Genomic DNA, 14,542 nt, shown 5'->3' on the forward strand with positions numbered 1-14,542 from the left:
CTGTGATTTACAAGGTTTTGGGGGGAGGAAAATCAGTGTTTTAACTTCTGGTTTCTGGCAAAAAATGCCCCATAGAGAACAATGGGCTTACTTAACGAAAGCTTCAAAAAAAAGGTCATAAAATCGGATCTAGTTACGTGATGACCTGCTTTTTGACCATCACGACTAAAGATCGTAATTGCAGGGTTCAAGGATTGCAGGGTTCAAGTAATTCAAGGACTACCTGTGGTAAATGGCAAAGATGGCCATCAAAGCTGAATATCTCCTCTGCCTTCTGCTTAGGGTAATGTTTCTTAACTTTGGCAGCTTGAAGACATCTGGACTTCAACTCCCAGAATTCTCCACCTGGCAGACAGCCATTTTCAAGCAACAGCCATTTTCATCCCTTCTGCTTCCAATGGGGTTTGTAGGAAGATACAGGTAGTCCTCAACTTATGACCACAATTGACCCCCAAATTTCTGTTGCTAAGCGAGACATCTGTTAAGTGATTTTTGCCCCATTTTATGACCTTTCATGCTACAGTTGTTAAGTGAATCACTGAAGTTAAGAGTTATAATTAGTACAGACAGGTAGGTAGTCCTCAATGTACACTTCATTTAGTGACCATTTGAAGTTACAACAGCACTAAAAAAGTGACCATTTATGGCCATTTTTCACACAATAGAATAGAATAGAATAGAATAGAATAGAATAGAATAGAATAGAATAGAATAGAATAGAATAATAGAATAGAATAGAATAGAATAGAATAGAATAGAATAGAATCTGGAAGGGACCTTGGAGATCTTCTAGTCCAGCCTCCTGCTCAAGCAGGAGAACCTATATACCGTCTCAGACAGGTGAATGTCCAGTCTCTTCTTAAAAAACCTCTAGTTATGGAGTGTCCACAATTTCTGAAGGCAAAGTTGTTCCACTGGTAAATTGTCCTCACTATCAGGAAATTTCTCCTTAGTTCTAGGTTGCTTCTCTCTTTGATCAGTTCCCAACCATTGTTTCTTGTCCTGCCTTCGGGTGCTTTGGAGAATGGTTTGACCCCCTCTTTGTGGCAGCCCCTCAGATACTGGAACACCGCTATCATGTCTCCTGTTTCTTCTTTTCTTTAGGCTAGCCAAACCCAAGTCCCGCAGCCGTTCTTCGTATTGCAGCATCCCCATCGTCACGTGATCCAAAATTCAGACACTTGGCAACTGTTTCATATTTATAACGGTTGCTGTGTCCCGGAGTCATGCAATCCCCTTTTGCGACCTTCTGACAAGCAAAGTCAACGGGGAAAGCAGATTCACTTAACAACCGTGTTACTGACTTATCAACTGCACTGATTCACTTAACAACTGTGTCAAGGAAGGCCGTGAAATGGGGCAAAACTCACTTAGAAAATGTCCCCCTTGGCAACAGAAATGGGGGAGGGGGGAGGCTCAATTGTGGTCACAAGCCGAGGACAAACTGCCCAATGGTGTCCTCCTCACCCTCTCTGTAGCTTCACGCAACTCTGCACAAACAATCTTTTCAGGCAACTGTGGAATCCTGCAGGGCAGAGTAGAAAGTCTTCCTCCTTGCAATCCGTGGCACGTCCAGGAGGAAGTCAAGGAAAGTTCCAACAGAAGAGAACATGCGCAATTTAGCTTGAACTACCGGGGTGATGATGATGTCTAGTTGGGTAACGAAACATCTGCAAGCAAACAGCCAAGCTCAGAGAGCGCCGAGGACTCTGCGGTCAAGAAAAAACCTCCCTGAAGATCCACCCCCAAGCAACGTAGACCAGGGGTCCCAAAACCTGTGGGCCACAGGCCACTACCAAGCTGTGGCCTATTGGCCACTGCGTTTCCTCAGTGGCTGGCCGGTGCGTGCATTTGTGTACACGCACACAGCCCCACTGGCCCAAGTGTCACTAAGAGCATCGCGGGGGTTTGCAGCCCCACTTGCATGTCATGAGCCCTGCGGGTGTTTGCAGCCCGCTCACGCGTCATGAGCATCACAGGCAGTCATGGCCCCACTTGCGCAAGCATCATAAGCATTGTGGGTGTTCGCAGCCCCACTCGCACAATCATCATGTTGGTGCCCCGCTTGTGCAAACGTCTCAGGTGTTCAGCCCCACCCCCAATAAAACCATCCCTTCTTTCCCCCCTCCCCACACTCTGGGCTGCCAACCCCGAAAAGTTGGGGAACTCTGATGTAGACAGTACCAGAGTTGAATGATCATTTATCTGCTCCCTTCTCATGGGCCTGTCTCCAAAAGGCCAGCCAAAAGTGGTGAAACTCAGATACAAACTGAAGTAGCCTGACAATTGTGTAGTATAGCTTTCCCCTGACTTTCCATTTAATTTGGGCAACTTAGCGACTACGCATGCTGACCTAGAGTGATGGGAGTTGTAGTGCTATGCATCTGGAAGGCTCCAGATTGGGACAGATGCCTATAATAAACTGGTTAAAGCAGACAATTTCCAAGATGCATTTGGATCCCAAATCAGCAAACATAGCGTTAAGCATAGCTGATGTTTCTGTAAGCACAACCACAGAACTGATGAACTTCATCTCAATCAATCAAGTTCTACCTTTGGTGAAGCAGCTAAATAAATAAAGCTAGTTGTCAGGTTCCTTGCTTTCCACTTCATTAGCCATCAACCCATGTAATGTTCTTCTATTACCATGACAACCAATCATGTACAATGACAGGGCCATTTTTTTTTAATCTTCCTCTTTCAACAAGCAAAGGTTTACTAAAGATTTCCACGATTTTAGTTACCTAGATACCAAGGCAGCATTCTTTTCTCAGCTACCTGCTGCCCCCCAAAAAACCTATTCTGGCCCTAGGAAGCAAATAACCTAGTCAACTGATGGGTCATCAACATTTTTCTTTTTCAGTGCTGCTTCAGAAACCAAATTATTGCCCCACGGATTACCTTAGCAATCAACACATCACTCTCCCGGCAGTTAATTACCCCAGGCAAACCAAGGGACTCAATTTTGTAAGTCAGGCAATTGATCCTTGGCTTTGGAATACGATCCTGTTGTGCCGTTCTAATAATCAATAATGTGAAATCAACTTTAATAAGCCAAAGACCCTCCAGTTATCTAACTCTCATCATTCCCAACTACAAAATAATCTCAGCCAAGAGCTTCTTCCACCCTCTGTCAGCCTTTCTGATGTGGTCCATCAGCTGTCACAAAATCAGGAGTTATTCCTCCATCGGATCGCCTTAGCAACCAAGGTGATCTCCGCTATCCATCCAATCCTGCATTCTTCCAGCAGGTTCGACAACATTGTGCTTCTCTGCCATTTGACTGCCCTTTTTTTATTCTATTCCCCCAGTGCCATCCCATAGTCCTCATGGAACAAGGGTCAATCCAGGGAGGGGGCGGCAGGGACAGCACAGATAATGCAAAAGATGGCGCCCGTGACGTGGATTTCCTCTGAGAATTTGCTCTGCGTCCCCCCATCCCCCGATAGGCAGGCAAATGCTATCCAAACGCCCCGGGGACGAGGTTTGTCCCTAAGGAGAGGCGCTGGGACCCCGTGCACTCACTGGTGACAAATGAGAGATGAGGATCGGCCAAAGCTCTTACCACAGAGAGCGCAGCGGTAAGGCCGAGCTCCTGTGTGGGCTCGCTGGTGCACCGTGAGGTAGGAGCTGTCCCCGTAATGCTTGCCACACACAGGTTTCTCCCCAGAACGCATCATCTGGTGGCGGATGAGATGGGAACTCTCCGAGAAGGATTTGCCACACTGGGTGCACCAGTACAGCTTGACCCCAGCGTGCGAGCACTCGTGGCGCACCAAGTCCGACTTCTGAGGGAAGCTCTTGGTGCAGGATCGGCACCCAGAAGGTCTCTCCCCAGTGTGTACCTGTTGGGGACGGATCAGGTGGGAATCAGCTTCCCACAATCAGGGCAGTCAAAGAATCGGGGGGAGATGATACACGTACAACAGAAGTTGGGACGATAATGTTGGTAACCCCAGGAATATCTCCCCCGGAGGTGTTTTCCCCTTTGGGACTGGCTTTCCTGACCCCATCCTGCTGTGTAGAGCCTCACACACCTCCTCCCAGTCCAGGACTTGTGAGGGAACCTCAAGTGGACCTTCGGGATCCTGGCTCTCATTGGCAACTAGAGATTCTTCCTCATCTTCCTCCTCCTCCTCCTCCTCCTCTTCTCAGTCGTCATTCTCTGTAGTCTTTTCAACCTCTAGTAAGACCCAAAAAGATTATAAAGGAATAAATATGTGTGGGGTTTTTTTGATTAAAATGTTTATATTTTCAGTTGCTGAGGGAAATGGATGGGCTCTAAACCTGCCGTACAAATAATTCAATAAATGTTTTAAACTCCATTTTATGTTTCTACTGCCAAGAGCATGTAGATATCATCCGTTCATTTGTTCATTCAGTTCAGAATTTTGTTATCCACTCAACTGTGTGGGCATCTTTTTTTTTATTGAAAAGGTTTTACAATAGATTTTTAAATACAAACAACCCCCCTCCCCTCCCCTCCCCGACTTCCCAGAGCTAAATACAGGGTATAAAAATACAAACAAACATAATCTAAAATATGCAAACAACAATAAAATATTAAATTCTATCGCACTTTAACTCTTAATAAAATAACTACTAACTAGTTATACATCATATAAATCCGCTACTTATTCAAATGCTAAGTGAAACTTTTTAGTCCCATATTTATTCTGAATATAATCAATCCATCTCCTCCATTCCACAATGTATCTCTGTTGCGACTGGTCTTTCAAGTATGCTGAGATCTTTGCCATTTCCGCCAAATTGGAAACTTTTAAAGTCCATTCTTCTATAGTCGGCAGTTCTTCCTTCTTCCAATATTGCGCTACTAAAAGTCTCGCTGCCGTAACCTGTGTGGGCATCTTGTCTGCTTTCCTTTTCTTCTGGTTCTTGGCCCAGGTTTTCTTTCACAACCTGCAGTTCTTCCCTTTCCTCCATCAAAGAAATCATACTGGATCTCCATCCAGGAAACGCTGCCCAAGAAAGAGAAAGAAATAAGCTGTGAAATGTGCTCATTCCCCGTTCTATTGACCGGCCCTCTTCTTTCCTCTTCACAAGCATCTCTAGCTGGCCATCTTCTGGGATGAAGGAATGGATGGACCATTGTCCAACCCAGAATAACATAGAGGCAAAAGTGGAAGATAAAAGACCAGAGACGACCGAATTCAAATCCTTACTCGGTCATCAAGGTCTACATCCAAGCTTCATAAAAGGTAAATATATTCTTTGGTTATCCAGCCACCTCTGACCAGCATCAAAAATTTGCTTCCAATCTCAAAGTTGAATTTTGGAGCAAACTTTCTACTATCTGTACCAATCTCTTTCATAAAAAGTTTATTTATATTTTATTTTTTTAATTTTACTTTTAACATGAATTCCTTCCTTTACTTTATCCTTTCAACAACCCTGAAAGTTAGTTGGGATTGAAGATGTGCTGCAGGTAGTCCTCGGTTTACAGCCATTTTTTTAGTGACTGTTCCAAGTTACAACAGCGTTGGAAAAAACTGGCTGCTGACTATTTTTCACACTTCTGACCATTGCAGCCTCCCCTTCGCCTTGTGATCAAAACCTGGGCACTTGCCAACTGACTCATTTAGGACGATTTCAGTGCCAATGTAACTTCGAATGGTCACTAAATGAATGGCTATAATTTGAGGCCTAGCTGTACATAAGTAAGAGGGGGAAAAACCCTCCCTTTGAGCATCGAAGATGTTACCTATCTAGGTAATGAAATGTCTGCAAGAAAACAATCAAGCTCAAAAAGCACCATGGATTCCACCGTTCAATCCTGAACTACATACATTCTCTTCTACTGATATAAGATACATATATGTGTTTAATTAAATGATGTCCATCCTTCCTCTAGGAGCCCGAAGATTTCTCCCCTCACATTTAACCCCACAATAACTTCAAGGGGTTGGCAACAGACGTGGCCTCCTCCAGGCTTGCACAGTGGAGCATGTACACTAGGGTCTCTCCAACCCCCCCTGCCCATTTCACAAAAGGTCTCTTGGTGCGTCTTTTCTCAATCTCTTACCAATTGCTATGGTGCCACTTCTGCTATTCCTGTCTCCAAGAACGATGATGCCCTAATAGGGGGGGTGCTAATTACCCAGGAGCAGTTCACCCTCCTCTGTGGGGCAACTACACAGAAAGGCGAGTTGTACTGACCGGCATCGAATGGGGCAGCCCCTCCAGCCCACGCGGGCATTGACAAGTTGCCCCTCTACCTACCTGACAAGAAGCCACGGGAATTCCCAGGATCCCAAGGTTGGCTCTGCCCTATTCCATCACCCCTGTTGAAAGAAAGAATACAATACAGAAGGGACCTTGGAGGTCTTCTATCCTGGTCAGGCGGGACACCCTCTACCATTTCAGACAAGTGGCTGTCCAGTCTCTTTTTAAAGAGAAAGAGGCAACGAGGGAGAGAGAGAGAACGCTCTCCCCATTTGCAATCTACCCCCCCCCCCCCTCTCTCTCTCACACAGACACACACACACCCCTGGGCGGAGGGGCCAAGAACTTCCTCCTCGCCCACCCCCAATATTCTACCTGGTGCCCAAACTCCGCCCAGCCTAGCTTTTGCAGGGCTCTTGTGCTGGGAAAAGCCTACAGTACTCACGCACAAAAAATATTTCTTTGCGGGGTGGGATCCAGCTCTTCTATCCACCCAGCCCGCTTTTTTCTTGGGCAGGGGACTGGGATCTTAGGGATCCACCCCCACCCCACTCCCAGCTGCTGGAAAAGCAGGCAGTTTCCCCTGCCTTCAACTACGCGCTTGCGCATGCGCGCGCCCTTCTCTTCGCCGACAGGAAGTTTCCCATCCCAATTCAATGTCCCTCCGAGCTTCATATGCTGCCTTCTTTCTGTCTAGGAAGTGGAGGAGACTCTCAGCTCTATCACTTTAACTCTTCCTTCTGACCCAGGTTGGCTTTTGGCATCTGATCGTTTGGGTCAGAGGACCACCGGCAAGGGAGGGTGCATTTCAGCACCAGATTTTTGGAGGAAAGGATGCAAAAAAAGAGAGAGGGAGAGAGAGAGAGAGAGACTTGACAGCCATTTGTCTGAAATGGTATGAGTCTCCTGCTTGAGCTGGGGGTTGGACTAGAAAACCTCCAAGGTCCCACCCAACTCTGTTAATTAAATCCCGCCTTCAGAATTTCCTGAATGTGCATTGCGGCTTTGGGAAGAAACGGTTCCCATTGAGGATTTGGACTCTTGCGGTTAGGGGTGCATGCTATGGGGCTTTGGCCACACTTGAGCAGGTCCACACAACCTGCTCAACCAAATAAGCAAAACAACACCTTGCCTTAATGTGGCCTGTGAACCTGAATGAAAGTGGGAAAGCCTTGCACTTCCACATTAGTAAATTTTGGGCGGCAACTGGGTGTTGCGTGACCCCAAATCTTACTTTGCAGTTGTGTGGTGTGCATGAAAAGGTGTGTGCTTGGTTGCTACCTGCCTATGAAGCTCATTTAATTGCTATTCATTCTTACTAAAAGTAAGCTTTCCTTTGAGTTGAACTCAGGCTTCCAGGAATCCCACAGACCAGTGTTTTTCAAGCTTGGCAAGTTATGTGGACTTCAACTCCCAGAATTCCCCAGCCAGCCATTACTTAAAGCAGTAACATCCTAAAGTTGACATGGTTGAGAAATACTGGCCTGAATCAACCCCCAGCAGCAAGTGTCTTCCAGTTCCCTTCCTGGTGGAGAACATCTTCCACTATTCCTTTGGAAGCCTAATCAACTGGTTTAGATGATGATTCCTGTAGTGAGGGCATCAGGCTGGTAAAAGCTTATCTTAAACCCTCTTTAGCATTACCCATTTGAGGAAGCTCCTCACCACAGCATTTATCCAGCCCACCTCTTTATGAAGAACTATTTAAAAATTAATATTCTTTCTGCAGGAGCATCCTGTCTACTTAAAAAGCTTTATTTCCCTTTGTCAAAAATGTTCCTAATACATATATCCTTGTTTCCTCCTTATTCCTTTTGTGATAATTAAATGCATCCTCTCCTATTTCTTCCTTTAAGATAGAACTTTAGGTTGCAAACAGTGGCTAGGGAGCAAGTTTTTGCTGTGTTTCTATTCAATCTTCAGGATAGAATAGAATAGAGCTGGAAGGGACCTTAAAGGTCTTCTAGTCCAGCCCCCTGTTCAAGCAGGAGAACCTATACCATCTCAGACAGGTGAATGTCTAGTCTCTTCTTGAAAATTTCCAGTGATGGAGTGCCCATGATTTCTGGGGGTAAGCTGTTCCACTGGTTGATTGTCCTCACTGTCAGGAAGTTTCTCCTTAATTCCAGATTGCTTCTTTATTTGATCAGTTTCTAGTCTTCCCTCTGGTGCTTTGGTGAACAACCCGGCCCCCTCTGCCGTGTGGCAGCCCCTCAGATACTGGGACACTGCTATCATGTCTCCCCTATTTCTTCTTTAGGCTAGCTAGCCAAACAAACCCAAGTCCTGCAACCGTTCTTCGTTTTAGTCTCCAAGCCTTTGATCATCTTAGTTGCTCTTCTCTGAATTTTTTCCAAACTCTCAACTTTTTTGTGATATAGTGACCAAAATTGACTGCAGTATTCCAGGTGTGTTAGTTAAGTTATAGCAAGCAAGTTAAATTAGAGTATTTAGTTTTTTCCAGGAGTGCTCAGGCTAAGACTAAAATGCTGCTTAAATTTATCTGCTCCAGATGCTCCTTAAATTTCATGGCTGAGTGAGAATTTGAATAAGTCAGCAGTTTTCCCATCTCAGTTTAACATTCTCAATTAAGATATGACCACTATGTAGAACACTTTCTGTGATTGTTGCACTGATGGTCAGAACTAGTTTATTTTCCAGGGAACTATCTGACAGGTCTCCAGAAAAATTAATATTAACCAGCATTACTCCATGTGGATGCAGTAGTAAGCCATCACATCAACTTCTCACAATACTGCAGAAGTACTACTGTAGTACAGTATTGTACTATATCCAGGGCACTGTGGGAAATAGATAACCTTTATTGTCATTTTTTTACTGTGGGTACACTGGCACGCATTAAAAATGAAATTCTGTTGTCTGTTCTCAAAAGTGGGACACATAATACACATATAAACATACTATATACATATGTATATCCCTACATCCTTACATAGGGACACGGTGGCTCAGTGGGTTAGGACGCTGAGCTTGTCGATCAGAAGGTCGGCAGTTTGGCGGGTCGAATCCCGAGTGCCGCATAACAGAGTGAGCGCCTGTTACTCGTCCCAGCTTCTGCCAACCTAGCAGTTCAAAAGCACGTAAAAATGCAAGCAGAAAAATAGGGACCACTACGGTGGGAAGGTAACAGCGTTCCGTGCGCCTTTGACGTCTAGTCATGCCGGCCACGTGACCACGGAGACGTCCTCGGACAAGCGCTGGCTCTTCGGCTTTGAAACGGAGATGAGCACCGGCCCCTAGAGTCGGAAACGACTAGCACGCATGTGCGGGGGAACCTTTACCTTTACCTTACATATAAATACCTATAAATATTAATCATTGTTCATCTTGGATACATAGCAGAAAGAGGAAGCTTGAGAGTTCACAAGGTTGATTACTGTATGGGACAAAACTGTGACTGAATCTGGATGTTCTGCTTCGGATACCACAGAGCCCCCTCCTCCCAGAAGGTAACAAGGAAAGCAGGTCATGAATCCTGCGAACCTCCTCAAGCAACGCTTATGTGCTACGTCCTGGATGGAGGGGAGGGAACTGCCAATAATCTTTCCTGCCATCCTCACCACTCTCTGCACCACCTTCCTGTCTGAAGCAGTAACGCTTCCAAACCAGACTGCAATGCAATATGACAGGATGCTCTCGATCGCCCCTCTGTAGGAAGTGGTCAGGACAGGGGAAGGAAGATGCATTTTTTCTCATGTGATGCAGAAAATGCAGGCGCTGCTGTGGCCGCTTCACCAGTGTCTCGCTGTTGAGTGACCAAGCCAGCCTAGTTATTAGCTGCACACCCAGGAATTTGATGCTGCTAACCATCTCCACAAGTGAGTCATCAATCAAGACACATGTCGGCAAGAGTCTCCATCTTCTTTTACCTCCCAGGTCTACTGGTTACTCCAAGGCAGGATATGGAAATGGCTGTCAATAAAGCAGAAGGATAGCTTCTTCTACTAGCCCTCCATGAAGCAATAGGCTGCTCCAGGCAAGACACTCCTTCTCATTTAATGAATGGATCAGCTGAGAACGTTCAATTTTAGTATATCTTTCCTGCCTGTCCAAGAAATACCACGCCCATGATTATCTGATGACGCCCTGGAAAATTAAGAGAACAGACCTGTCTATCAGCCATATGAATGCAGCAAAGGAGAAAGGAGATTAGTAATGGTCAACTGAATTAGAACTCTGTGCAGTTAATAGTACCCAGGTTTCAAATTTTGGTAACCAATCTTCAAAGATACCAATTCTCCTGGGCGTTTGTTTGACAATTTTAGAGGTTATTAAAAGGTCTTCATAAGGACCAATTTCTTAAGGTGCCAGCGGGCTTCATGTGACCAAGATATCCACATAAGCCAGTGTTTCTCAACCTTGGAGACCTTAAGGTGTGCGGACTTCAACTCTCAGTATTCATTGTTGTAGAGTAGACAATGAAGGAAGATAGCTATCTTGCCTCTGGAGGGAATAGCACCTTTTCTGACATTTTATTAATGGACAGAGGTTTTAGTGGGCTCAGCTTAATAAAATGTGTTCATTGGAAAAGATGCTAAAAGACTCCTGGTCTTTTTTCCCCAGTGGAGATTGTGAATCATCTACTTTCCTGATCACAAGGAAGCATCTTCTGAACCAGAGGTCTTCAAACTTGGCCCTTTTATGGCTTGTGGACAACTCCCAGAATTCCTTAGCCAGCGTGTCTGGCTGAGGAATTCTGGGAGTTGAAGTCCACAAAAGGGACAAGTTTGAAGACCCCTGTTCTAAATCTAAATTATTATCAGTAGAATATTTATAGCTCAGAGGAACTGTAGAGTTCCTGGTGCTATCTGAGCATAATAATAATAATAATAATAATAATAATAATAATAATAATAATAATAATAATAATAATAATAATAATAATAATAATAATAATAATAATAATAAAAGTTGGAAGGGACCTAGGAGGTCATCTAGTCCAACCCCCTGCTCAGGCAGGAAACCCTACACCATTTCAGGCAAATGGCTGTCCAGTCTCTTCTTAAAAACCTCCAGTGTTGGAGCATTCACTTGATTGTTCACAGCAAACATTTCATTACCTAACTAAGGAACATCACAAATGCGAGGGTGAAGTTTGTGGCTGATAACAGGGATGCCCTAATTCAGAGGTCCCCAACCTTTTGGGCACCAGGGACCGGTTCCATGGAGAGAGGTTTTTCCGTGGACCACAGGGGGAGTGGTTTTGTGTGCTGCCTGCATCCCACGGAGGGGGCTTTGCTTATTTGTGCAGACCGGTTGCTGGCATGCCGTGGCCCGGTACTGGTCCATGGACCGGGGGTTGGGGACCCCTGCGCTAGTTGGCTAACAAAATGTCTGCGAATGAACAACCAAGATCAGCACTAAAAACATTTTCAGGCTGAATCTCAGATGGCCTGAAATACTGAAGGCCATAGAACCAGCCAATATTAGAAGGGGGCATTGGTGGTGTGCAAGATATCCTTGGGTGTTTTGTCCTTATGGGGTCTTGACAGTCCGAAAGTATTTTAAAGTCAAAACAGCTCAGTTCCAGGTTCAAAACAGGTGATTCAACCTTGCAACTTGGTTGGAACAGCTCTTTCAAACTTAAGATATTTCACATTGGGAATCACAAGGTTTCACCACTAGGAGGCAACATTTAGTTAGGGTTTATTTCCCTGAGATTCAAGGGAGAAAATTCAAGGTACTAAGTAGAGGTCTGCACAAGTGAGCAGAATAAGTATGCTAATAATGATAAACACACCAGATACAACTGGTTGAAAAGAAAGCATGGATAATTGATGTGGCAATACCAGGGAATCGAAGCCGATTTGGAGAAGATTGCAAAGTATCAAGATCTGGAAACTGAAATTGAAGTCTTACAGTATGGCATAAATTGGATGTGGTAGTCCCAGGGTTATTGGCACATTGCCAAAACAATTCTTGGCTGGCACTTAAAAAATTTGCATTGACAGAATTTCCATCTGTCAATTGCAAAAGGCCACACACTGCTTGGATCCACAGATACACCACATCGATAAATTGTGACAACCTAGCTTTTTGGGAAGAAATCATTGCATAGGAAGACCAACTACCAGTGTCAAATGTAACATTATATTGTTGTGAAGAAATAGTAATAATAACACCATAAAGCACCCCATATTCAATAATTGTCAATAAGAAAGACAGAAAAGTCTGAATAGTAGAGGTCACGGTAGCTGGGGAAAGCAGAAGAGAAAAAATTCAAAATACAAAGACCCACAGATAGAGGTAGGATGATTGTGGCAAAAGAAAGCAAAAATAATACCAAAGGTGCAAACCCAAAACATCTGGAGCACCAGCTGAGCACCAACAGCGTTGGCAAAATCACCATCAGTCAATTGCAAAACACAACTTTACTTGCAACAACTTACATTGTGTTATGATATCTTTAATTAAACAAGTGCATATGCCTATCCCAGGTCCTTGGGAAAGGCTTGATATGTGGACAAACACGCAAAATCCAGTCTAAACATCAGGCTGACTGTGACCAGCCATAATAAAACAAACATCCACACAAAATATTCACATGTATTTCTACTTAAAGGAGAATACTCTATAAATTTTCTATACTTATATAGTAATCACTTTTCTTGAGATCATTTTATGCACATTATTGATTTCATTTTGATGTCAAGTCTGCAAATATGCATACATATGTTCACACAAACATGTTAGACTGACATTTTTCACTATTTCATAATCTTGCTTCCCAGCTGATTCTGATATACAAATAACACTCTTATTTGGAAATAGTCAAGCCACAAGCAAGCTTAAATTGTCAGATTTAGGCTTTAGCTCTGGGCAGGGCTTTTTTGTCATAGAATGCTCAGAACGGAGTTCCAGCACCTTTTTTGGATGGAACCTTGTAGGGTAGGCAAGGCGGGTTGTATGACACGTGTGAGTTCTGGCACCTTTTTCTTTTACAAAAAAAGCACTGGCTCTGGGTATGTTGCTGTTCAGTTGCAATCAGAACATCCATTCATAATAGAAATGTTTATCTCACTATTTGAAATATTGCTCATATTGTATCTTGTTTAAATATTGTATCTTGTTTAAATACATTGGAACATAATTTGATGATTTTAAATGGATTAATTACTTAGTCCAAATTAAAATGGCCATTATAAATTTGAGTTTTTAGCAGGTTGGAATTGTGCTTTCTATTGTAGAACATGAAATGTTTTCACGGTATTAAAAACCAATATTTTTCCTTACATTTTTATTTTTCTGAATTCACTTTGGCAAACGATCCATTTTTACGTGCAAGTTCTTTCCTCTTTAAGAAAAAATGCAAATATCTTTCCCTGTGTAAAAAAAACAAAAAAAATCCTGCACATGCTCAGACATAATCAAGACCAAAACAGAAAGGGGCGGTTCTACACATGTGGGTTGGTGTAGTAGGGTGTAAATTGTTAATTAAGATAAACCACAGTTAATTATTAATTTCAATTGAAAGTGAGACTCTGGCCAGCGTTTTTAAACCACTTCCCACTGAATTTACACACACACACACACTCCGCCCACCATGTTAATTGTAGTCCAGGCGCTCTTGAGATTTTAGGAACCAATGGCATAAAGATAGGAAGGAACGGGCCGTGAAGAGAGAACTACATTCCCATGATCCTTGGTGACCATCTTACACCGTAGTCCAAATACGTCTCTTTGAGAGCAAGACGCAATACAATACGGTGGGTAAGCAAAACTACCTTTCCCATGAAGCACTACCGTTCCAGCTGCCGCCTGCCATCCCAGCTGTAGTCCAAAACACCTCTCCTGGCCATAGCAACTAAGGCACCCGAGGCGTTGAGCCGGAAAATAAAAAACCACACTCCCCATACTTCCTTGCGCGGAATCTTTGCCTGCCATATTCACTGTAGTCCCCATTTCTCCCCAGCGCTCATAGAGCCGGATGTGTCTGGCCGGGTCGAAAAAACTACCATTCCCATCTACCCGCGCGCGGCGAGTGTTCCCTTTTGGGCTTCCTGGGGCCGCCATGATGGTTTTGTGTGTGTATGTGTGTGTATGCGAATACGTGTGTGAGATGTGTGTATCAGTATGCGTGAGCGAGTGAGTGAGTGGATGTGCAAGAGGAGGAGGAAGGGGAGAGAATGAGAGAGACAGGAGAAGGGGGCCCCACCAGGACCGTGGAGCCTCGCTCTCTCCTCTCGGAGGAGTTGTGGCGGGGTCTGAAGCCCACTCCCCGATTTGCCAACCTGGAGGGGGGTGGGTGGGTTTAAAACCCTCCCTTATGTGGGGGGAGGGACAGCCTGGCAGCGCAGAGCCCCCGTGAGGGAAGGAGCAGAGGGGGGGCACCGGGGTC

General features: G+C 44.4%; 1 long non-coding RNA gene and 1 pseudogene across 3 annotated transcripts; both read right to left on the reverse strand.

Moving 5' to 3' along the window:
- Window positions 1–3,220: 3,220 nt before the first annotated feature.
- LOC308676276 lies at window positions 3,221–4,099 on the reverse strand (annotated as a pseudogene). Its single transcript has one exon. The product of its transcript is annotated as an uncharacterized misc_RNA (transcript).
- Window positions 4,100–4,489: 390 nt separating this feature from the next.
- Window positions 4,490–13,957, reverse strand: LOC308676748. Of its 2 annotated transcripts, XR_014028360.1 has the most exons (4): window positions 13,929–13,957; window positions 13,438–13,526; window positions 6,241–6,302; window positions 4,490–4,979 (listed from the first exon to the last, which is right to left on the reverse strand). It is a non-coding gene; the product is annotated as an uncharacterized lncRNA (long non-coding RNA). The 2 variants fall into 2 exon arrangements; XR_014028361.1 differs by lacking the exons at window positions 13,438–13,526; window positions 13,929–13,957 and adding an exon at window positions 6,629–6,960.
- Between the last annotated feature and the right edge of the window lie 585 nt (window positions 13,958–14,542).

This window comes from Vipera berus (genome assembly GCF_964194415.1).
Source record: "Vipera berus genome assembly, chromosome: W".
Classification (NCBI taxonomy): domain Eukaryota; kingdom Metazoa; phylum Chordata; class Lepidosauria; order Squamata; family Viperidae; genus Vipera; species Vipera berus.